This window comes from Lissotriton helveticus, chromosome 12 (genome assembly GCF_964261635.1).
Source record: "Lissotriton helveticus chromosome 12, aLisHel1.1, whole genome shotgun sequence".
In the NCBI taxonomy this organism is placed as follows: Eukaryota; Metazoa; Chordata; class Amphibia; order Caudata; family Salamandridae; genus Lissotriton; species Lissotriton helveticus.
Genome location: NC_136073.1, coordinates 743543702 through 743570480, shown reverse-complemented (window position 1 = coordinate 743570480; position 26779 = coordinate 743543702).

The following is a 26779-nucleotide window of genomic DNA, read 5'->3' as shown; positions in this document are numbered from 1 at the left end:
GATCACTCTTCTAACAGTGATTAGCAGTGTCTCCGTTTTATCATGTGTCTGCTTTGTTTCCTCTGTCCTGTCCTCTACATCCTTTCCTTCTATCTTCTCTCTTTTTAATGCTCTCTTCTTCACATCATGGCTGCTTTAGCTTTGTATCTGATTTGCTCTCCTTTTCTTCTACTTAGCTCCGTCTTATCTCTCTCCTCTCTCCTCTTTACTCCTTCTCTCTCTCTCATCTATAACACTGCAGCTGCCTGTGACCCCTGTCATCATCCTGTACATGTCCCTGCTATTTTGAACTCTGCGTTTTCCTGTTGTCTTTACTAAAGAAGAAGAAGATGACGTGTGTTTTACTTTCTTACCTACACCGAGTGCAAAAATAAAATGTACACCAAATAAAAATTCTTTTTTTGTATATAATAATCAGTGTAGTATAACTGGGTTATTTGCAGAACTGGTAGCTGCTCGAGCACAGAAGGTGATGTCACTACTAGTGCTGCCTGTAATTAGTAGGTCCAGGGATGGTGACAGCATTGGCATCCACTGCTCAGCTTGCTGTGACCCTGCCTGCTACAGCACAGGCATTATCCCCAGCATTAATGCTGCCAATGCCTGTAAGTATGGCTGTGGTGCCTACTGGACTCTCGCACGCTCAGCAATTACCATGCTAGTGTCGCAGGGTTTCTGTTCTCACACAGAACTGTGCACAGAGGATTGGAACCTCGGCGAATTAGGGTGACCCAAAACTCACCTTAGTACCCAACTTACCCCTTACCAAGCTAGCTACAGTGTCTCATTGGTCTTATCAAACTCCCAATGTTTAGACAAACCAGAACATGAACTTACAGTACCTCAGGATACGTGGAACTCATGAACACTCTTTCGTTATATTATCATTACAAACCAAAACATGGAGTAAAGAAGAACACATGTGCATTTGAAATGCTTATTTACTAATGCCGTCTTCTCAGGCGCAGTATCTTAGATAATACAAGTATACTTATTATCAGTAGCAAAATTACCAGCATAGTTACTAATACATAAAAAGCGAATGGTGACAGCATGTTAACATGCTGTAATGAATAAGAGTTAACAACACTTATATCTCACCCTCCCGAACACATATATTATATTATTAGCTAAGAAGGTCTCTTTGGGTTGGTTTAGGGCGGGCCCATACCTTAGTGTCCTAGCATGACGGAATCACATCAGCATACACCAGCTCTCTCTGCATGTGCACCGCATCAAGTGTGTTCTATGTGCCTCATGCAAGGCAATATCAATCCCGCCTAAAGCCCGAGTTGGCAAAGGCTGCACTTGTGTTATGACTATGAAGGCGTGGAGATCAGACCTCATAACAATTCCATATCGTGTTGTTCCTGAAACTTCAGCACTCTTCGTGCAGACATAGTTTATTAAGCAAAGCTGATATCAGATCAACAACACATCATTCTCACATAAACCACGGCAAACTACTAGGTCGAAAGCTAAGTCAACAATTAAATGTCGTGTGCAGAAGTTGCAAGAATGGAAAATGGCGTTTAAACCTCAAATGTACCTATGCTAACTTAACACGATATAAGGATATTCAGGAGCTACATGACACCCCCCCTTGATCCGAGAACGGACTAAATATGATAACAGAAGTGCCATCTCATGAGAGCAGAACTCAACAGAAAACGAGCATGATCCGAAATTAAACATCAAAAATTAATGCTAAAAAATAGCCCAAAAATATAATGTGGCTCAAGCCAATAGGCAAGGAAATAATAAAAAACATGACAAATAAGTCAATAAAATCAATGAAATGCTATTGATCAGCATGTCAATCCGAGGCAGTGTCTATGACAAAACTGTATATGCAAAGTAAGTAGCAACAGCCTCCAATAGGAAATCACTGTCCTCATCCGAAAACAGTTCAGCCATCCAATTTAAAAGATGAAAAGAACATACGTGTTCTCCCAGCACCGGATCCTCTATAACCATCAGAGGACAGCTCGGTGGGTTTTCAAGAAAACTTAGTTCCAAGAAATTCTGTGCTGCCGACAATATAGCCCAAGGACCAATTAGTCCATGCGCCACTGCTAAGGCCATAATCCTCTCGTCAGAACAAACCAACTCGTGAGCAATGATAGGACTCATCAGCTGATTAAAATCGACGTCAGGAGAAACCGGTCCACAGAGACACAAATCAATGGCCCAATGGAAATCACAGGTCAGGCAGTGAAATACAGGCTGGACACAGGTGAAATAGGAGAATCGAAAAGATAATCCATATGCCGCGCTCAATGTCGCCAACGGCAGTGTGCCATAATATTCAAGCATGCGGTTGCGAAACTGCGTCAGTAGCTGTTGCGCGGGGTCTTGCACAGGAAGGACATCCATATTTAAAAAGACAGAAAATCACTAGAGCGCCAGCCGCTAATGCAAGTAAAAATGGGAATCCTCCAAACAAGGATGAAAAAATAGAATGGAAGAAAGCAGGGATGACTCCAAAAATCTTTTCAAAGGAAGTCACGAGACCACTGCTAACAACTTTAAAAAAATGCGCTAGGCCTTTTGTGGAGGATGCGTTAAAGATAGTACGAACCATCGCTCCGAAATGCAAAGGCAAATCAGTATTCAAAAGAGCCTGAACCTCTGTACGGGTGTTTGCAATGTGAAGCACGAAAGTTTCACGGGCCGAGCTCAAGGCCACCTCTTTCTGGGACAAAAGAGCCCTTATTCTCGCCATGCCGCTGAATTCTGCTCCCAAGGTTGGTATCTGTGGCCAGATGGAAGACTCCCTATGTTCATGTGTGGGAGGATAAAGCACATTTCTGCAGCAAATAACCCGCTCACTTACTGTTACGATGACCTTTAATTAACCCACAACAGTCTTCATTATTGAGCATTAAATAACTACCATTTTCTAATAATTCAAACGTGGAGATGATTGCAGGAACTGGCGTGCCTTGCAAAACGCAAGCCATATTCGGTCGGTCTTTGTTGCATGAACCGTGTAACTGTATGTGTCTACACATTAAAGAATGATCTGGTGTCTCAGTACACTCCTCCCCATTCAGATAAACTTCTTGGTCATCCTTGAAACATCTGTATGTGTATGGAAGCGACCAGACTTCATGAAGGAAACCGCTACCTAAAGGTTCATAACGACCAATGGGTACATATTTCATACAATTTGAAAACTTATATAAAGCAAAAGGCAGCGTTATTAAACCGTGGATAAGCCACGTTGCAGCAGTGGCCTCGGCCACGGAAAAAGGTAAAGATTCTAACCTTTCAATATGTAACATAGAAAAGGAAGCATCACACATTGAAAGCAAGCGTTGTTTGTCAGTTAAATTAAACGGTGCAAACAAAGAAGAAACGTTCATGTACCCCCAGGGAACTTTACCATTTTTCAGAGTCTGAAGGGTCCATGCAAATTGCATGATTGAACGTAATTGATTCTGACCATGGTATAATACTGACACTTCATCATGCACAATATCGACAACTGACGACACAATATTATCCAATGTGTAAATTCTAGAGGAAAGCACGTTAATACTATTGTCAACAACTGCAAGCACTTTCTCAAGATTCGCCTGATCAATAGCCCTAAGGCGTGTAGCAGCCTCAATCTGTGATAGTTTCCAAATTTCATTGTAAACTCCATATATCCACCTTTTCGACCTGCCACTAGCCGGGCCTTTAATGAAATCATTTAAATCCACGTCTGCATTCAGTTTAGATAGGTGACTCTTCACTGCAGGTAAAGTTGAATGTTTCAGCCAATTTTGACACAATTTGCCTACAGAATAAGAGGTGACAGTATGAACCAAGTCAAACCTGGGATCAGATATAACAGTTTTAAAACCGTCAGTTAAATTCAAAAATCTATTTTGGCAAGAATCAGCACTACGGTGCCAAAGCAGCCAACCTTTAGGATTCATACTGGAAATGTTAAAGGAGGAATTAAGGAGTAGAGCCTGTAATTCTCTAATGGACAACTGAGTAAAGTTACTCCAACCATCATGTTCCTCCAACTCCGGGAAAGAAGGAGTGTTTAACTTTTTAGAAGTAGCCAATCCATAGCATGTAGTCTGGGAAATTGTTTCATTTAAAAACAACATATGATTCGGGATGAGACATGCACGGTGCAAAGCCTCAATGCCTTGTACCTGCCAGGCCCTTGAACCCCAAACTGATTTAAGGTCTATTGTTTCCTTCCATAGCTCATAGCCTCCAGTAACTAATTGATCAAGGAAGGCCTTCGAATACAACAATTTAGTATCGGTAAGTCTAACCTTGGACATTGGCTTGTTATGAAATTTAAAATAAAAGGACTCGGGATTGGACTGGTTAAAGTCAGTGAAATAAGTATACTTTTTCAGAAACGTTTCTGAACTCCCTTGTTTAGGTGCTGGGCAATGTTCCCACTGAGTAAAATTAACAGTATCCCTTCGGGATGATGTTTTGTGTAAGAAGTGATTGCCATAATGTTGGTAGCAGAATAATTCACCATAATTAGCAGATTCTAAATATAAATCCTCAGCATCAAAGGCAGCATAGTATTGTAAATCAGAAAACAAACTTTCTACAGCATTAACATCCCAGTCATCAGAACGAATGTTCTGTTTCACCACATCCCCCATATTCACTCTAAGTACATTAGGAACATTAACGACTTCCGTCGGGCCATGAATCTGAAACCGAACTGCATCCCATACGATTCCATCAAGGACAGGCCATGCTGTGATGTTAACCAAAGTCAAGTCTCTTTTAAATCTGTGTGTAGAATGTGACGAGGAAAGCGGGGCCAAAGTTCCATTTAAATGAGTAATGCATGTTCTTTCCTCGACATAGTGTCCATTGATGATTCGAAAAAAATAAAACACAAAACCAATTGACATAAAAAGGTAAACTGAAAAAAGGACCAGCCAAATGTATGTCCAAGTGGGAATCAAAAAATGTTTTTTAAACAGGCTAGCATAAACTGCAATTCGAGAGGGTTTCTTCGAGGCAAGGGAAGCAGAGTCAAATGAAAATCTGGATTCCGTGGCTAAACGTGCTTGCAGGTCAGGCATGGACAAATCAGTGGGGTAGGTATAGTCTATCTCATCAATGTTAGTTCCGGGTAAATTATTTAATAACTGACTGGAAACAGCAGGTAATTCGATGGCCACTTCAGGTTCAATATTAGAAGCAGTGGGCATAACTGAATTTCTCACAATGGAAGGACAGGAAACAGCTGGTGTCATGCTAAGAAGAATCGGCCACTCTGTGTATCTTGACATTGTCAATTGAAATAAACCTGTTTTCCTAACGACCAGGAAGTGGTGGTAAAATGACTGTTCTTGTGCCCTTCACTCCAAGGACTGGAACCGGAGCTCGATAGGAAGGACCAAATTCTTTCTTGTTATCGATCTTCTCTCGAACCAGTTCGCCAACTCGGGGTAGCCAGCCAACTACCGGGATCTGCAACGCATCATCCGACGTGGAGGGCAAATGTTCCTTTGCAAGACTGTCTCTGGTCTTTTGTAGATTCTGTAAAACATTGCAATGTTCATCTGCGTCAAAGGAAGTGGCGCGAACCACACAGTCTAGACCGTCAAGGTCAGGGACGTACATCTTGATGCCAAAGAGCATTTCATATGGGGTCCGCCCACCCAGAGACCTTCTTGGGAGATTATTAAGAGCACGCTGCATGCCATAGAGGTGAGCCAGCCAGTTTCTGCCAGTGCCTATAACTCGGGCTGTCAAAGATTGCTTTAAATCACGGTTCATTCGCTCAACTACACTGTTACCCTCAGGTCTGTAGGGAGACGAAAACTTGACTTGGACCCCCAACGAAGTCATGGCATCCTTATACGCCTTAGAGGCGAAAGCCGGACCCTGATCCGAATGGAAGGTACCACAGGCAAAAATCCCTATAAAGACATGCAAATCTCTAATGACAGTCCGTGAATCAGCGCTGCGATGTGGCCATACCCACACAAAGCGTGTGCATGAGTCAACTGCTACTAAGATGTACTTATACGCAGTATCAGATGAAAAAGGACCGCAGTGATCTAAATAAACACAACCTAGCGGTTTATTAGAAATGTACAACTGAGTCTGTGGCGGACGCGTAGCAGTCGAAGGTTTAATCTGCTGGCATATGTCACAAAGAAGGACATAATCACGCGTCTGTTTGTACAGTCCCCGCCACCAGAAACGTTGTTGTAATTGAGTTACAGTGGCCGAGACGCCCGCATGCGCAGACGCCACACCTTCATGTGCCGCTGTAATCAAGTCTGCTCTGCGATCCGAGTTGGGAATCAGCCGTTCCCCAACGTCAGGAATTGTCACAAAAGGAACCTTTTCGGGACTTAAGTGGTATTTGTACTTCAAAGGGAATCCCGCAGGATGTTTACTTCCCTTCTCAGAGGCAGCAACAGCCGCCAAGATGTCGCTATCAATCTTGGTTTTGGATCTAGTAACCGCTGCAACTAAGTATGTAGATACTGCTGATTTCGCCGCTTCATCAGCAAGCGAATTGCCAACAGCGTGAACTCCCACGCGCTGATGACCGAGAGTATGAATCACAAAAACGAGTGGCAACTTAGCCTTAAGCTCTGCCACTCGAACCCAGATCATTTTATGTTTTATTGTGCTACCCTTGGAATCATGAAAATCATTTTGAATCCAAAAGAACAAGTTCTCATTGTAAGACTGAACACAGTAGTAAGAATCACTTACAATCAGAGTAGTAACACTTGGATCTGCGTACTCCAACGCTAGTAAAAGAGCACGAAGCTCTGCCAATTGTGCAGTGCAATCGCCCAGGGGCAACGTGTGTACTTCCCTGGAAATGAACTCATCGGTCAACATAGCACCAACCACAATAGCGCATGCGGAAACGTAGGCATGTTTAGAGCCATGCGCAACCTGCGCCGACCCATCAGTGTAAATGATGCAATGGAAGTCCTCCAAAGGTCGCATAGCCAGAGGAGCAGGATGAACAAACTCATACTGCAAGTACTCTTGCGACCGTAATGAGGCGTCAAAAATAAACGTGACATCCGTGGACGTCAATGACGCTGCCCATTGAATCCACCGTGGGTGCAAAGCTTTAGAATTCGGTACACTGGCTTTCGTGACTGCCTCCAAATGAGGACAGGGTGTTACCACTAACATGCGCTTCCCCTGTGACAGAGCTCGTTCTTTAAGAATCGCCATCTGTACAGCAGTTAAAACTTTCTCCACAGTGGGAAACCGCAACTCAGCCGAAGTGTACAAGTGTGACTTGTAAGCAATAGGTACTGTGTCACCTTCATTAAAAGTCAGGTACGTGAAACCCACCGCCCCTGGAATTATTCTTATCACCAGGTTGGTGTGGTTATCACGAGTCAGTAAGTATTTAGAGGCGAGCAGATCAGCCTGCAATGATTGCAAAATGGCCGAATGCTCAGGCAGCCAGCATGATTTTGAGAAAGTTGGTTGTATCAAAGCATACAAAGGCTTGATACGCTGGGCATATTCCGGAACATAAGTTCTGCCGAAATTCAAGAAGCCCAGCAAAGACTGTAATTTTTTCAGTGTCGTAGGAGCGCGCAATTGTGCGCATTTCTCCAAGAAGTGAGGAGCCAAACCCCGACCTTCATTGTTCAGCTCATAGCCGAGGAACAACACTGTGTGTTCTGCAATGTGCGATTTTGCAAAATTAAATTTGTAACCCATATCTGCAAAGTTACAAATGATTGAATTTACACGACACAGATGCAACCAAATCTCGTCGTCTGTGAGATAAATATCATCCACATAAGAACATGCATCCGGATCGATACTCTCTAAAAGAGTGACTATTCGGGAGGTGAAAACTCCAGGACTATTCTTGTAGCCCATCGGGAGTCGCCGGAAGCGTTTTTGCACACCAGCGGACGTAAAACTTGTCCATTGGGAGCTAAAGCTATCCAGTCTGTGGGCATAAAAACCGTTGGAAATGTCAAGCGTTGTCTTGAAACGCTTACGCACTAGACTATCCACCAGGGCAGAGCCGTGAGTATTCTGTACTGCACAGTTACGGCAATGCGAGTTCAAATGCCGGTAATCCAATACCAAACGATATGATCCGTCAGGCTTGGTCACAGTAAAAAGGGGATTATTCATCGGTGACACACACGTTTCAATAACTCCCTGATATTCCAATTGTTCAAGGATTTCTGCGACGGCAGCTTTTGCTTCCCGCCGTATAGGATATTGAGGCTGAGGCTGCGGCTGAGACCGCAACGGAATCTCGTGGCAAGGAGACAATTTATCCCAACCACATTGGTTGCAGTACAGAGCCGGGGCAAGAGCCCGAGCCCACTCTTCTGCAAAATGCTGCGCATGCTCAGTTGAGACAGTTTTCCCGAAACTGGGAAGGATTACCTCCTCCCCTCGCGGCGCCGCGAGCACAAAAGGTGGGGGCCAGTCAGTCTCCGAAAGCAAAATGTCATAATTAGAAGAAAGATTCTCCCAAAATACCCCTCTGACAGTACGCTGTATGTCACCTTCAATTAACAGGACAATTTCAAAAAGTCTTTCAGGGGGAGCTAGTCTCGTATCGGCTGTTTCTATTACAACGAACACTTCAGTCGCTGTCACCCTCAGTAGTGGACGGAGCGCCTCTCTGACTATGGTAATCTCCGCCGCGCTGTCCAGCAAGGTCAGAGCCCACGTCAGATTCCGAAGCCGCGTTCTCACTATCTGTGGCATATCTATGCGCTGTTAAGGCTGCGACTTTCTTTTTCGCAAACTGTGGACGCTTAGGCGTAGAATCCTCCTGCTTCACTGCGCCGTCCGTCTGGCGGGACTGACCACGTCCTTGTTGGCCACCACGTCCACGTCCACCGCCTCCTCCACCCGTCTTCGGGGCCGATGTTTCCTGAAAGGAACGAGGAGAGCGTTGATCAGAACCCTGAAATCGATCAGGTGATTTAATCATCGCAAGATCGCGCAAATCATAAACTTTGTCTGTCGGCGCAGGAGCTTGTATTGCAGGAAAAGAATCCTGAGTCTGTTTATTTTGCTTCCCCTGTGTCTGTTTTTTAGGCCAATTCTGTTTTTTGGACTTGGGCTGGACATCTGTCACTGCAGATTGTCCCTGAGGTTGTTTTTTCTCCTTTACTGAAAAATATTTCAGACCTCTACTTGTGCGGCCAATTGTCTTATAAGCGGCCACAACGATCTTTGCTAACTGCCGGGGTTTATCGGCATCGGGCAGAGCAGCCAAAGCATTCGACACCTGAAAGTTCACCGCATCTCCTTTAACATTGGAGAGTATGAGATCACTTACAATCTCAAAAGAACCACACAGGCGCATACCCAATTCAACCGCTGCCTCAGGTCCATGATCATTCTGAACACGTTTAATGATCTCAGGCAGTGCATTCATAGACGGGGTGCCAAAGCACCTCGTATAAACGGCTGCAAATGTTTTCCCACAGCTTTCACAGTCAACAAGCTCAGGAGTTAAATCCTTCGGTAAAGTGATCGTCAACATTCTATGCTTATCAGCAGGAGTAGAATTCGGAAACACCGCCTCCAGTTGATCAAACTTCTCAGCTAACCAGAATGGGAAGTCATCGTTGTCAACTGGACGCGCACCAAAAACCGAATTTACCATCACCGGATTAAGACGCATACCGCCTCGATCCAAGGGAACGGCCGCACCCCCCTGGGGACCACCAGGTAGATGTCGACCGATGTATTGCACTAATGCTCGAATCACGGAAATGGAAACCACATGTAGCCTACGAATTTCTGCAAGGGTACAAGCGCCGTGATTCGGGTGCGGGGTAAACCCACCCAACGCAGGCCAGTTTGCACCTGGAATTGAGAGTGGACCTAACCTCGCAGCGGACAAAGAGTGGGGGAGGGCGCCATCAAACCAAACGCGATGCTGCCAATGATCAATAGGTATTTCCAGTGCCCTGTACGGTGTATATTCAGCCGGGACAGCGGAGGCGGTGTAGGAGTGGAACAAACCAGAAGTTGCGTCCACAGCCGGAAACGTAACCCAAGAGTAAAACAACTCAAAAGGGAACGCCGGATCTGCACCCACCACTAAAATCACAGCCATACCGTCCACCGGGACTTGGTACGCCTGCAGATGTGTGCGCACCGCTACGCGACTATGTTGCGCAATGGCCACCGCCATGATAACACTGGAAACAAGAAAACACAAAGAAGACTTTGTAGCACAACTGGGTAGTAATTCAAAGAAACCGTTTAAGAAAGAATCAAGCTTGAAAAAGACCTAAAAATAGGTAGGTTTCACCGACACCCCGTTTTCCGGATACGGAGGTGAAGGGGTTAAGGTTTGAATGATATACTACTCGAGTGTCATGATATAAGACCACCGAAAACGTTGGGCGCCATGTCGCAGGGTTTCTGTTCTCACACAGAACTGTGCACAGAGGATTGGAACCTCGGCGAATTAGGGTGACCCAAAACTCACCTTAGTACCCAACTTACCCCTTACCAAGCTAGCTACAGTGTCTCATTGGTCTTATCAAACTCCCAATGTTTAGACAAACCAGAACATGAACTTACAGTACCTCAGGATACGTGGAACTCATGAACACTCTTTCGTTATATTATCATTACAAACCAAAACATGGAGTAAAGAAGAACACATGTGCATTTGAAATGTTTATTTACTAATGCCGTCTTCTCAGGCGCAGTATCTTAGATAATACAAGTATACTTATTATCAGTAGCAAAATTACCAGCATAGTTACTAATACATAAAAAGCGAATGGTGACAGCATGTTAACATGCTGTAATGAATAAGAGTTAACAACACTTATATCTCACCCTCCCGAACACATATATTATATTATTAGCTAAGAAGGTCTCTTTAGGTTGGTTTAGGGCGGGCCCATACCTTAGTGTCCTAGCATGACGGAATCACATCAGCATACACCAGCTCTCTCTGCATGTGCACCGCATCAAGTGTGTTCTATGTGCCTCATGCAAGGCAATATCAATCCCGCCTAAAGCCCGAGTTGGCAAAGGCTGCACTTGTGTTATGACTATGAAGGCGTGGAGATCAGACCTCATAACAATTCCATATCGTGTTGTTCCTGAAACTTCAGCACTCTTCGTGCAGACATAGTTTATTAAGCAAAGCTGATATCAGATCAACAACACATCATTCTCACATAAACCACGGCAAACTACTAGGTCGAAAGCTAAGTCAACAATTAAATGTCGTGTGCAGAAGTTGCAAGAATGGAAAATGGCGTTTAAACCTCAAATGTACCTATGCTAACTTAACACGATATAAGGATATTCAGGAGCTACATGACACTAGGGTGCAGCGCACAGATTCTACAGGTGACGCCATGGCGCACAAAAGTTGTGTTGGGCCACAGCCGCATTGAGCACGTTGAGGATAGCAGCAATGCAGGGCTGCAGGATATGATACTCTGGCTACACAGCAAGTGGAAAGTCCACACTTACTTTTGTTTATTCTTCCTCAAGAGCCCTCACGCTCAAGTTCCAAATGCACTTTCGCAGCTTCCTTGCCTCAACTCCGTCTTGAGCCAGCCCCCACCAGGGTGCAGCAGACTCTGGGAATAGAATGTAAGACATAGTTTGTCGACAACTTCGATTTGTGATCGGCGAGATGACATCATCACTAACTAGGTGATACACAATCATACCTGCCTGGACAGTCATATGTTGGCCTGTCTATGAACATTTACCAGCCAGAAACCATGCAATGTATGTTATTCTTTTTATTTTGAATTTGAACACTTAATATTGAGACCACCACCTGCAGGGTCAGAAATTGTAGCCCTGGCCCTGTGAAAGAAGTGCAGGTGCTGAGTACCTGAAAGCTACTGCTCAAATTAAGCACTGCACTCTGGGGTATATTCACAAGAACGTGTGATAACTACTGCAAGAGTAGCGTAATGCAACTTTCAACAGCGCTACCCATCGCGGAAAAGCAACTCTGTGACAACGTGGAATTCACAACATGGCGGTAGCATGGGATAGTTTGCCGAAACCACGGCCAATGCCAGCGACACAACCACCGCGACGGAGATAAAAAGACAAATCCCAACGCAAAAAATCCTGCGATGGGCAAAAGCACAATAACAAAACAGTGACAACCAGCGTGAGTGCAGCAATACTCATGTGCAATGCGGGGAATAGCACAAGAACAGCATACGGAAAATACCAGAGAACAACATTCATCAACAGCGGAGTACCACGGATGCACCCTGGCCAACTGCAGAGGATGTTGTGTACACCACAACATCCAAGCACCGTGGAAGAACAGCACCAACAGGTACACCGCATGAAAGACCACAGTGGCAGACAAATCAGAGCCGCAGGAGCGACACACCCACCGTGCAGCATACGCACATAAGCAGGAGTGCACCTCGAAATAGCATGTTTTGCTGACTTTATGGAAACAGTGATTGCAGTTGCAAAAAAGTCGATCCAAAGAAGTAACATTAGAGTAACCCCCAGATCTCTACGCCTACCTAATATTGAAATAAATAAATTAATTAGGGAACAATATCTGACTAACTCCTCCGAAAGATAGCGTGGAATCTTACTACTCAAGAGAAGGAGGACTAGGGTGAAGGTTAAGATGAGAAAAGAAAGGGAGGATAGTACATGGAATAAATTGAGGGAAGGTCAAACAAGAACATTCTGGTCTCTTATCGGGGAGGGTTGTGGAGTTAGATCAAGACCATTTCCAGTTTCTATTGAGGAGCATATATGGGTTGGCTATATCCAGAACCTTTATGCAAGTAACGGGAATGTGATTGATTATAGCAGAGTAAATGAAGACCCCTCTCCATTTGAACCACCTTCTGAAAAAGTTATTGAACTGGCCATCAAGGGTATGCGCTCCTCGGGGGCGATGGGCCCGGATGAACTCCCAATCTCAGTTTTGAAACAAAACAGTGCAATGTGGAGTAAAATCCTTTTTCCGGTCTTTAGATTCTGCTTTGCAAATAAAACCGTTCTCCCATCTTGGAAAGGGATTATTTTAGTCCCCCTCTTCAAGAAGGGAGACCGTGATGCCCCACACAATTACCGACAAATTGCACTTTTGGATGCTGTGGGTAAAGTCTTCGCCAAGTGCCTTCTGATGCAAATCAATGTCTGGGTGGACTTGGGTGAAATTCTTCCATTTGAACAGACCAGATTTAGGCGAAGGCATGGAACCATGGATAATCTAACGGCATTGCAAGTAATAACTGAAAAATATGTTAAAGTCCGAGGAGGGAAAGTGTACGCAGCTTTCATAGATTTCTCCACAGCATTCGACAAAGTAGATCGTCCTTTGCTGTGATGAAAACTATCGGACCTCGGCATGCCGGCCACCCTTCTGGAGTTGGTTCGAGCTCTCCATACTGACACTTGGTGTAGAGTCTTGATGGGAGGGGAAAGAGGTCTATCCCAAGTTATTTCTACAACAAACGGCCTAAAACAAGGTTGCTTGTTGGCCCCCCTATTATTTTCTTTATATATATCTGACCTACCCTATGCCCTGTCCTTAAGTGAAGGTATTGCCCCATTATTGGGGGGAAAATCGATAGTCTGTTTGCTATATGCCGACGACATATTAATACTGGATTTAACACCGAGGGGATTAAATAGTCGTCTGCAGGTATTACATGAATATGCAGAGGCCCATCACCTAAAGATAAATGTGTCTAAAAGTAAAATAATGTGCACGCGGGGAAGGAACAAGTTGAAGTTTGGGAACTATGTTTGGTCTGTTGGTGGACAAAAATTGGAAGTGGTAAATTCATTTGTCTTCCTAGGAAAAATAGTGTGTGGAAACTCAAGTGAAAATGCTCATATAAGAAATAACATTAGGAAAGCAATGGCACAAGGTAAAAGCTTAATCTCCCTTTACAGATCCACAGGCAGAAGACACTTTGCACTTCTACTAGAGGTTTTCCGTGCTAAAATCCCAGCGTCCCTGTTGTATGGTATCGAACTACTCGACATAAGAAAATGGGGCTTTTTAAATACAACAGAAGGAAAATTCGGAATCTAGCCTCAGTTAACTCTGCCTGTTCTGTTGCGGCTCTTAGGCTAGAATTTGGGCTGTGCAGTAGTTGGGTACAGGGTCTCGCAGGGATAGTTCGCTGGGTCTCAAGCCTTGTAAAGGGTGATCCTGGTACATTAAGATCCTTTATTCAGAAATAATTATTAGGAACCTTAAATGAGAAATCATTAGTTGTAAAAAATGTTAGAACTGCGGTGGAGTTGCTTCAATTGGACGAATTGGTACTTTTTACTTTATCATCATATCAGCTTAAGGCAACTTTGAAGCAGGCCACCTGGAAATTAAGTTTTACTTTACTATGGACAGGGAAGCGCGTATTTCAAAGAGAGGCATTCATCCAGCGATTGATTCTTGCCTGATAAACAAAGTACAGTCTTATATTACTTGGAACCTCCCTCATGGAGTGCGTAGTTTTTGGCTTTTATTGAGGCAGGGTTCTCTCCCACTTAACAATGTATTGTCCAAATGGTACGGTTCCTCCCCTATGTGTAATTTGTGCAATAATTCCACCCAGGATGTTACACATGTGTTCTTTGTTTGTCCGGTTCTTTTATTGTATCGACGTAAGTGGATGAGGCCAATCTGCCTGCAACTATCCATTTTGTCCGCCACCGCATTTATGGATGCCATTTATAATCCTCCTAATGAAATGTTTTGCCACAGGATTTTTAACTTTTTAAAATGTTTTTTAGATATATATTAATTTTTTTAAAGGATGTTATGACTATCATCAGTGATTTTACTTGACGTTTTACATGATTATGTATATTTGTATATCTTATTCTATTGTTCAAAACGAATGTTTTATCCTTTGTGTTTCTTTTTATGTGGATCTCATCTGAGTTCCAAAATCATAAATAAATTGAACTTGAACTTGAGTTCACCTCGACATTGACAACATCCCGGTACAATCAGAACCCCCATCACATTTGACCACAGGACACAACTGGTTCAGCAAATGTGCACAACCTGGCAAAACTGAAATCGCAGGGAAATGTAACATGACAATGTACAAGTACAACCTGTAACCTGCAAATATGTCCTATTCACACATGCAGTGCATTTGGACATCTTCTACTGTCGCATGATTGCCAAGGACGGCCACAATGTGACGTGCTCATGAGAAGTAAGTGTCAATGATGGCATTCCTATGGGACATTCCTGCCGCTGCTGTAGTAGGATGTGAGCTGCCTGCCCCATCACCACCATCATCGGCCGGTACCTCCGGAACTGGGATCCATGGGGCCCCAGTGCACACACAGATGTTGTGCAACTCACAACATGCAACGATCAGCTTGCACACGATGTCCGGGCTGTACAGGAGCTTCCCACCTGTGCCATCCAGGCACCTGAAACGTGACTTCCACACGCCAAATGTGCGTTCAACGATGCCCCTGGTGCGTATGTGGGCCGCATTGTATTGCCTCTGGGCGGATGTGGCCAGGTCTTGGAGGGGTGTCATCATCCAAGGGCAGAGTGCAGATCCTTGTTCACCTGTGACAGTGCAGGGAGAAAAGAGTCAATCCATGGTTCTGCAGGATGTGATGGCAGGTCTACCAATCCAGTGACACCTGTGCTGGCTGTGTGTGGGGTGAGTGTACGCCAGTCCGCAGGGAGTAGCTGATGCTGACAACTACACCAACAGTCATCAGGCACTCAGGAATGCAATGTCAGAACTACAAGGGGGATGACACGAATCGCACAGGGCTAGTGGCCCCGGATGCACAGCGGCGACACAGGCCCACCGCCACGGGATGCTGACCTGCAGGAGATTGGGGTAGGGTCAAGTGGGCAGAGCAGTGCCTCAAATGTTTTCATCGCTGCATTCCGCATCTCCACACGTTCAGCTGGTGTGTGGGTGTGGTGCCATGAAATGTCTGTATTGGGTGCAGGGGTAGCCCTGCATAACCATGGAGTGGTGTGGTTGTATCTGTGGAGAAGTGTGGCTCAGGGGTTAGAGGCAGCAGACCCGGAAGCTGAGATCGGTCCTGGACCAGGGTTCAATTCCCGCCTCGGCGGGTCTTGGGCTAAAAATTCCACGGACTGGATAATTCTCGCCCCGGTGCCTCCTCGACTCACGGGTTCACACTCTGCGACTCTGGGCAATAGCTTGCTTAATCTCCACAACGGCCCCTCGCGGCGGGATGCCTGACTTTCACCTTGTGGATACCCTGCTATCTCACAGGGGAATACCAGGAAGGGTTCCCTAAGCAAGCGCCGGGAAACCCACTGCGGGTAGCTGTGCGCTATATAAGCTCAACTACATTTACATTTACACATGGTAGGAGGTCATGCAGTTTGACATGTTGAATGTGGTTTGGTCACGTATCCATCCCCACAGTTGTGCATTGTGCTTTGGAGGCTTTGGGATACATGGTGTGTTGATTTGGTACTTACCAACAAGCAGTCCCATTCCATATGTGCCATCCTGGAAGCGCTGGTTGATGACGGACTGTCAGAAGATGAAGGAATCGTGCACACTGCCTGGGTAGTTGGCGATGACATTGGGAAGAGTCCCCAATGGTCCACTATTGCCTGCACATTGATGGAATGCATGTGCTTTCTGTTACGGTAGTGGTGTGCAGTATCCCTAGGGGGCACAAGTGGGACATGTGTGCAGTTGATTGCCCCCAACATGGCCAGAAATATGGCTATGGCGTTGAAGCCTTGCTTTGTCTCCAGCTGTTCCTGCGCAGTGTTGGGGAAGTGAAGGTACTGGGGTATGAAGCTGAGGATGGCATCCAGGACATGTGTGATGAACTTGGATAGGGCTGGCTGTGAGACTCCTCCGACTCTGGCAGTTGTTGGTTGGAAGGTACCAGAGGCCAATAAGTGCAGCACAGCCAGCAGCTTTGTCTGCGGAGGGATGTTGGTTTTCTGCTGTGTTGGGACCGTCAACCTCTGGGCGATGTGGGTCATGATGCTGAGGGTGGTTGTACTTTTGAGCCTGTAGTGGGCAATGACTTCCTTGGGGGTTAGGTCTGTGAGAGTGGTGCGTTTTCGGTAGGTCCGCAGTCTTTACTCTGCGCTGCCTCTGTGGTGGTCCAGGGGTGGGGCGGGTCCAGGACCTGGGGGTGGTGGTGGGCCTGGGGGTGGTGGCGGTCCTGGGGGGTTTGGTGGCCCTGTTGGGGCTCTGAGCTGCATGATGAGTAGCACCATGGCGTCGTTTGTTCGTCGGGTATGGCTGTGTGCGAGGCTCCGTTGCCTACTGCAGGTATTCGTCCGTCTTTACACCTGCTTGAGGCAGGTGTTAAAAACCTGCGGCTAACGCGCTTATGGCCTGTTTTTGGTTTGGTTCGCTTCATTAATCTGTCAGGTGTTTGTGAAAGTAGTGTTGTTGTTTCTTTGCGTGTTTCTGCACGGGATCGCATACTCTGCATCTCATTAGGGTTTGTTGGTGGTGTCTGCCGTAGTGTTAGGTTTTGTGGCTGTCATCGCGGGAATTCTGACGTTGTCTGCTGTTTGCACCAGCTTGTGAATGGGGTGTTACTTCTATCTCCACTTTTGATGCGTTAAGGTGGAGATAATTCGGAGGTAAGTCCTTGTGAATATGCCCCTCTGTTGTTTGCTTACTTTCGCGTTGCATTTTTATTGCAAAAGGAGCAGATTTCGGTAATTTTTTATTTAAAAAATGGCACACAAATTATGCGAAGTGTGATAATACCATAATTTTGCGAACTTTGTCTAACGGGCGTAATGTGAAATTGCCAAAATTATGCAAATTGCATCTTTGTAATTTAAACTGCACCCAGTCCAATCTCAAGAGCCAGAGAGAATAGAAAAAACAATATGTTGGTAGTGATCTTCCTGAGCCTATCCTCAGCGTAGAGGTTGGTGTGATTGGGTGCAACACCAGAGTGATGTCCCCGACCTTGCACAAGTCCAGCACATGCTGCCGGAGCGGCTCCTCAGTGGTCGCCAGTGCTAAACACTATTTTCCCATGTTATAAGACAAGAGTTTCTGGGCACCTTTGTGGGACACAAGTCTCCCAGCACTGTTTGCAAGAAGGGCCATCTTTCTCACTTTGCAAGACCCTCATTTCAAATGGTAATCAACCAGGGTTCCCTGCCCTCAGTCCAGAATGGGGCCTTTTTTAGAATACTATTCTGAGTGCTACCCTACAAATACTTGAATGAGTGTGCGTGTCACAAGTGCCAAGCATACTCTTTTCTATCCACCCAGGTTCCTCGCTTTAACGACCTTCAGGGAGGGTGCTCGAGGTGCTGGACCCACATTAAAAAATGTATTCTGTAGGAAATAGTTGGGTACACGTTCTTTCAGTTGGGTATTGTGAAGTGTCTGTCGGATTTCACCTGGGATTTTTTTTACTTGCTCACACGGGAAAAATCGCACACACACACAAACGCACGAACACACACACACACACACACACACGCACACACACGCACACACACACACACACACACACACACACACACACACACACACACACACACACACAGAGTTATGAATTTCCGGGGTTTTTGAACATTATTAACTTGACTTCTCTTTGATGAATCTCCATGAAACTTCGCAAACCTCTAGATTTTTCTACATTGGCAGATGATGCAAAGTGTTGTGGTTGTTGGTCATGCGAAAATTTAACAACTGTCACTTGTAAACAACGCATAAACACATGTGTGGCTTTCTACAAAACACAGCAAATGTGAACTATTTTCTGGTTACATTGTCACATATACCACATCATGCTACGGTAGCTGGAGTAGCTCTCCAGGAGCCTGAGAAGAAGGCGGAGTTGAGGGAGCTGGGCACACATGGGAATCACCAGCCCAACTTAAACTGCTTAAGACCGGATAACAGAATGGGTCCGGCAGATTCTTCATGTGCTTGGGACGTGTGAAGATTGTTTTGCAGGGTGCATAGGACAAGCAAGGTCCTGGGGTTTTAGGGCTGGTAGACGTACCAAGTTGAGGATCCAACAGATGGAGCAGTTCACATGTGATACATGCATAATGTTGCAGCCTGGAAGATTCCCCATGACCCTAGAAGGATAAATATGTTGCTGCACTGGCTTCCATCTTACAGGCAGGGCACACAAGGCCACACAGATAGTCTCCCTATGCCACAGCTATGTTTACAAGTACATTGCAAGATTTGTACAGTATCCAACATAGAACTTTAAAAATGTTACCTCTTGACCTGTGCGGGGACTGAAATGGCAAACTAGGGCCAGTGCAGGCACACTTGCCCCACGATGCAAGGATGTGACTGTTACAACTAGAAATGGATGCGACTGTAAACGTGTGTCTTACTGATAACCTATCTTTGCTGTTTGCCCCAGTGCTCCAACTATGTGTATGCTGTACACAGGATACCAATAAAATAGAAAAAAAGATTAAATGGTAAGGTGTAACTACATGTGCTATCACTCCAGTGAAGGTAGCAGTCACTGACGCTTTACAGGTTTGCCGGGTGTCATCTTTCAGTATATGCACATATTTACAGCGGATGTGCATGGCTACCCACATGTAGGGACTATATATATATATATATATATAGTGGCACTCAGGAACCTTGAATAAATAAATAACAAATCACACTTGTCTGGCCTACTGAAGCTGGACTCGTGATGGTCATACCATAGGCAAACAGATTTCGATTAGACTTTTTCCAAGGTGCATTGTGCCTGTGCCACATATCTTGTTTCCGACACAAAGCCCAAAAAGCAAATGTGTCTGCGCCATTAAATTCCAGGGTGGAAGTTGGCTAGTGTAGTGTGGTAATTGATGTCTGTCCAACAGTCACAGGGGTCATATTAGTCTAACAACACAGCATAATATTTGTCCAGTAAATTGGTAAGCAGGATGCCAAATACACTGTAGAATGGCTGAACCAGACAGCATAGCTCACCAAATGTGATGCAGTGTGTGCAACGAAATTCGTTTTATTTATTTTTATGGTTACTTACCTTTTAAAGGTCGTAATCCATACATTACTACCCCCCACCCTGCCCCTCCCCCTCCCCACATCACCGCCCGGCCGGTACTCCCACTACCGGCCGCGGCCGACCCACATGCACTGAAAAAAAGCACAAGGCCGGTTTAAGGCTTTATTGAAGCTTTGTCGGCTCACCCATCCAGAGCCCAGCTATGGATTCTCTCACTGTGGCCAGTACGGACGCAACCCCATTCCCCTCTCCAGGGTACAGACTTTCCTGCTGTGCAGTTCCGCGGTTAGGAGGGGCGAGTGGCTATTCTCAGTGCTTGAATACCTAGGGCAATTGGGTAGTGCACGGGCACTTTGCAGTTGCACACTCTCTTCTGCACCGGGAAACCTAACGGAGGTCTGACCTGTGTCACCTGAGATTTGCTCGACTGGGGCGGGACGGGTTCCTCCACCGCCACCACCGCTCCCCCATGTTATCCCGACTTGGCCTGGTGAAGGGCTAATAGTTCCCTTTCTTCCTGGGATTACTGGCCAGGAATGAAGTGAAAGGGCACCGGACACTGTTGCAGGTCCCAGTCAGGTGTCCTGTATCCAATTAAAACACAGAGTAGAAAGTCAAGCAGTAAGCTCTGTAACAGGCACAGCACAGTGATTATTGATGCTCAAAAATTAATATAATAGTATTAAATAACCTTGTTGAGACTTCTGACAGTCTGGCTCTGGCAGAGCGATCTAAGGAGTACTGTTGGGGCCAGGGTTATTAGAGGCCGCAGGCACTAAATATTCTCTGGCAGCCGTGTCCGGTCCAAACTCACACAACATGATCATAACAGGCTGCAGGCACCAGCCACAGTCTGTCCAGAAGCCCATGAGGCGGCACTCACTTGAGAGGCAGCAGGTACGCACCAAATACCAGCCAGAATTTAACTTTAAGAAAATGTGATAACTGGCATCCACTCCCGCTCCCCGTGTGGCCTGCACTATTAATAGTTTGCATCCTGGCCGGCATTACTGGGCAAATTAAACATGAACACATTGTTGCAATGACTTTTCATGACTCTTTGTCATGTGAATGCAATGTCGAATGGAGCCAGGGAGTGCAGCTGAGGCAGCCCCCAGTTCCTGCAGCATTCAATCATTGACACTTATAGAGCGCGCTACCTACCCGTAGGGTCTCAAGGCGCTGGGGGGGGGGGGGGGGGGGGGGTGCCGCTACTGCTCGAACAGCCAGGTCTTCAGCTTCTTCCTGAAGGAGAGGTGGTCTTGGGTCAGGCGCAGGTCGGTCGGGAGGGAGTTCCAGGTCTTGGCGGCCAGGTAGGAGAAGGACCTTCCTCCTGTAGTCGCTCTTCGGATGCGGGGGACGGCGGCGAGGGCGTGGTTGGCTGATCGGAGGTGGCGTTTGGGAGCGTAGAAGTTGACTCGGCTGTTGAGGTAGCTCGGGCCTTGGTCGTGTAGGGCTTTGTGTGCGTGGGTGAGGAGGTGGAAGGTGATTCTTTTGTTGACGGGGAGCCAGTGAAGGTCTCTCAGATGTCCGGAGATGTGGCTGGTTCGTGGGATGTCGAGGATGAGTCTGGCTGAGGCGTTCTGGATCCGCTGGAGTCTCTTCTGGAGCTTGGCGGTGGTCCCGGCGTAGAGGGCGTTGCCGTAGTCCAGTCGGCTGGTGACGAGGGCCTGGGTGACGGTCTTCCTGGTCTCGGTGGGGATCCACCAGAAGATTTTCCGTAGCATGCGTAGGTTGTTGAAGCACGCCGAGGAGACGTTGTTGACTTGCCTGGTCATGGAGAGGGAGGAGTCCAGGATGAAGCCCAGGTTGCGTGCATGGTCTGTCGGTTTGGGTGCGGTGCCCAGGGCGGGGGGCTACCAGGAGTCGTCCCAGGCGGAGGGTGAGGAGCCCAGGATGAGGACCTCCGTCTTGTCCGAGTTCAGTTTCAGGCGGCTGGTCGTCATCCACTCGGCTACCTCTTTCATCCCTTCATGCAGGTTGGCTCTGGCGGCGGCGGGGTCGTTCGTCAGGGAGAGGATCAGCTGGGTATCGTCGGCGTAGGAGATTATGCTGAGGTTGTGTTTGCGTACGATGGCCGCGAGGGGGCTCATGTAGACGTTGAAGAGGGTGGGGCTCAGAGATGATCCTTGGGGGACGCCGCAGATGATTTCGGAGGCCTCTGACTTGTACGGTGGTAGACGGACTCTCTGTGTTCTTCCGTCGAGGAAGGAGATGATCCATTCCAGCGCCTTGTCCTGGATTCCGATGTTGCTGAGGCGCCGTACTAGGGTGCGGTGGCAGACCGTGTCGAATGCCGCGGAGAGGTCTAGGAGGATGAGGGCCGCTGTTTCTCCATTGTCCATCAGGGCTCGGATGTCATCGGTGGCGGCGATGAGGGCGGTCTCGGTGCTGTGGTTGGCTCGGAAGCCGGACTGTGAGGGGTCGAGGGATCCGTTCGTCTCGAGGAAGGCGGCCATCTGCTTGTTGACGGTCTTCTCGATGACTTTGGCTGGAAACGGGAGGAGCGAGATGGGGCGGTAATTCTTGAGGTCGGTGGGGTCCGCTGTTGGTTTCTTGAGTAGAGCGCTGAGTTCGGCGTGTTTCCAGCTCTCGGGGAAGATGGTGGTGTCGAAGGATGTGTTGATGATGTCTCGCAGGTGGGGTGCGATGACAGCGTCGGCCTTGTTGAAGACGTGGTGAGGGCAGGGGTCGGTCGGTGATCCGGAGTGGATGGAGTTCATCGTGCGGATGGTGTCTTCGGTGCTGATCGGGGTCCAGGCGTGGAGAGTGGTGGTGGGGGGTGGTTGTTCGGTCATGGTGTGCGTTGGTTGGTTGATGAAGCGGTTGTGTATGTCCGCGATCTTGTTGTGGAAGTATGAAGCGAGGGAGTTGCAGAGGTCTTGCGATGGGGTGATGTCGTTGTTTCCTGCGCTGGGGTTGGAAAGCTCTTTCACGATGTTGAAGAGTTCCTTGCAGTTGTGTGCGTTGTTGTCCAACCGGTCCTTGAATGCTGTTTTCTTGGCGGCGCGGATCAGCTGGTGGTGTTTCCGGGTGGCAAGTTTGAAGGAGGTCCTGTTGTCTGGTGTCGGTTCCCTTCTCCAGACTTTCTCGAGGGCTCGGCAGTTCTTCTTGGAGCTCTTGAGTTCGTCGGTGAACCATGGGGCCTTCTTGCTGCCGGGTCTGCTAGGCGGGGTCCTCAGTGGGGCGAGTTCGTCCGCGCAGTTGCTGATCCACTTCGTGAAGTTGTCGGCGGCCTGGCTGGGGTTCGCTGAGCTGGCAGGAGGGTGCTGGCTCAGGGAGGTGGCGAGCTGGTCTGCTGTGATCTTGTTCCAGCTTCTGCGGGCGGCCTGTTGCTGGTGTTGGTGGGTCGTTGTTCTCTTGAAGGTGAAGTGGACGCAGCTGTGGTCCGTCCATTGAAGCTCTGTGGCGTGGCTGAAGTCGATGTCTGTGCTGGAAGAGAAGACTGCGTCGAGTGTGTGTCCGGCGAGGTGGGTGGGGGTGGACACCAGTTGCTTGAGTCCCAGGTTGGCGAGGTTGTCGAGCAGGGTGCTGGTGTTGCGGTCGTTGTTGTTCTCCAGATGGAAGTTGAGGTCTCCCAGGAGGATGTAGTCAGCGGAGGGGAGGGCATGCGGGCTGACGAAGTCGGCGATGTCCTCGCTGAATTGTGTGCGTGGTCCAGGGGGTCGGTAGATCAGGGTGCCTCTGAGGGTGGTGTTCGGGTTGGTGTGGATCTGGAAATGCAGGTGTTCGGCGCTGGTCAGAGTGTTGTCGGTGCTGGTCGTGAGACGGATGGTGCTCCTGTGGATGATGGCGATGCCTCCCCCCATCTGGTTGGCGTTTCGGTCCCTCCGGACGATCTTGTAGCCCTCTGGGATGGCGATGGCGATGTCAGGAGCTGAAGAGGCGTTCATCCAGGTCTCCGTGAGGAAGGCAACGTCAGGGGCTGTGGTGTCTAGGAGGTTCCAGAGTTCGATGGCGTGTCTGTGGACGGAGCGGGTGTTGAGCAGGATGCACTTGAGGTGGGTGCTGCTGGTGTTCGACTTGGCGGGTGCTGGTGCGAGGCAGGCCCGGGTGCAGGTGAACTTGCAGGCGTAGCAGCTGAAAGGTCCGTGGGTACGTCGTGGAGTGGCTTGGTGGCAGTCTGGAAGTCGGCCGGTGTTGAGTGCGATGAGAGTGGCGGCGGAGTACGTCAGGCGGGTCGGTCGGGGTCTTCGGGGGCCAGGGGTCCTGGCACTGGGCGCGGTCCGGTCGCGGACTAGCGCAGACGGGCTTACCTTTGGCGCGCCTTCGGCGCACAATCGGCGCACCCGCTGCGCGTGACCGCTGCGCGTTCGCACGGTCGCCATTTAAGGCGAAGTGCGCGGGTGGGCGGAGCAGCTGGGAGGCGGGAGCGGGGAGGGAACAGAAGAGAAAAGGGGCGGGGCCAATGGCGGTGGCGGGAAGCGAGAGCGGAGGGCGGCGAGGTAGGCGGGCAATCAGGAAGGAAACTGGACACGGCACAGAGGATGCAATTTAAATTAACAGGCACAAATGGAGGGCAAAACGAAGGAAAACAGAAGGAAAAACGGAGTTACGGCAGAAGGAAATGCAGGCACAAATTACGGGCAAAACAAATAAAAACAGCTAAATAAACGAGCAGACGGCAAAAATAAACAAGCACAAATATAAGGCAAAACAACTGGTAAACCAGAGGGGAGCGACCACGGCGTCAGCGAGGCCGGCGGCGAGGCAGAGGGCAGGCAGAGGGAGACACACGCAGCAGCTGGTGGCCGTGCGGCGCGGGGGTGTCCCACAAGTGGGTTACCAGATTCGGGGAGAGCAGCGAAATGGGCCATGCGCTGCTTTGGTCAGTTATAGTGCTTTGGCTTTACAGCATCAGGAGCCGCTATAAATGTGTGACTTTGCATTTTAGTGCAGTGATGCGGACCACCACACTAAAATGCGTTATTCTAACGCATGATGCGTGATACTTTGCAGGGCTGAGTCAGTCTCTGTGCCTCCCTTAGTGTCAATTGCATCCGTAAACAAATCTATGTCTGCAATGCAGACAGAATGTATCAATATTGATGTGGTGCATGATAGTTTATACAACATTGTATTTCATAGGCATAGCAATGCTATATAATAGAGCAAAATGTTGACTACTCCGCAGCTACCTACGTTCCACCAAACATACTGCAACCCACAAAACACCAAATGGTTTGTTATGTCTCTACCCATCACAACATGGATGTGTTCTTCACATAAACATATTTTCAACCAATATGTCAGCACGAGAAAGACAAAAATCCACCCATAGGCGCTATTTTTACAATGACAATGCAGCCATCTGATGATATCAAGCCTGTCAGGTGGGTTGAGAGTAGCAAGGTAAGTGAGGCTCAAGCTGTGTTCACCTGCAATGTACAAATTACTACACAGTGTATCGCAAACAATAGGCCAGTTGCGTGCGAGGCCAAAACTCAAACATTCATCATTTTGTGCATTGCATTGCAAACGTAGTTTTGCTCGTAAGTCACACATCGGTGCCAATGAGGTGAAAAAGGCATTGCGGTCAATGCGTTGTGTGTCAAGCATGCCTTGTTTCAACTCTGCAGGGCTTAGATTGTTTCCTTCTTAATATTAGGTCACTGCCTAAACATACGACAGAACTCTGCAAGCCTTCCGGAGGTAGGTTTCCTTACTGAAACCTGTTGACCCCAGCCTCCTCCTCAGCTAAAACAACGGCCCTCCCACTAAATGACTCCATGTTTATATTGGATAGGGATCTCTGGATAGGGGGAGGTATTGATAATATTTTCAAAAACACGATTAAAATGTCTAATATAGATGCTGACCCGGTTGATTGGGCAGAGATTTGCATATTCAAACTGGAACTTTCGCCCAAGGATCACTGGAGATGTGCCTTAGTATATCGACTACAGGGACTAAAATGGAGTTTATTCATCACCTAATTGAATACATGGCTCCTCATATCCTGGCAGCAAAATAGTTTTTATGTCAGGTGATTTTTATTGCTACCCGGAAGACCCTGACAACGAAGGAGGCGAGCCTGTTTATTGCTGACATGGCCTCTCTCGGACTGCATCAAAGAGTAAATGGGTCCACGCATGTCACAGGGCATATATTAGATCTAGTTTTCACCAGCTCTATTCCTCTGGTTTGTGAACATCAACAATTTTTACTTTGAATGGACCACTCTTTGATCAATTTTAGGATTTCTACGACAACAGAAATGCATAAATCATCTAAAGTAGGTAAAAACCTACGTAGACATTGGCGCAAAATCACTCCTGAGTCCTTTGCTTTAGCATTTAATCATCCCATCACAGCAAGTACCCCAGACGTGGATCAAGCTCTTTCTAAATATCACAATGTTATAAATTGTGCCTCTGATAAGATTACCTTTCTTCAAAGGGATCATATTCCCTCACATGGTGCCCATGCCCCTTGGTATACATTGGCTCTTAGAACGGAGAAATCATCATGTAAAAAATTAAAAAGCCAGTGGAGGTGCTCTAATATTACCTGTGACAGAGAGCTGTATAGAGCAGCACGTACATGCTACCACCTTAAATGCTGCTCGGAAACTATACATCTCGGAAACTATACATCTCGGATCAAAATTCACAGGCAAAAAACTCATTGAAATGTTATTTAGAGTTCAAAATGATTCTGTAAACCCTAGAGAATTTACTCTAGTGATCCAGCCATCTTAGCCTCCTTGTGATTCTCTGGCTAATCTCTGTGACGAAAAACTGAACAAAATCTATCAGAATTTCCCCTACTATCTGGAGGTGACTTTTCCTTACCTCCCCTCGCCCATGGGGTACCAAACTTG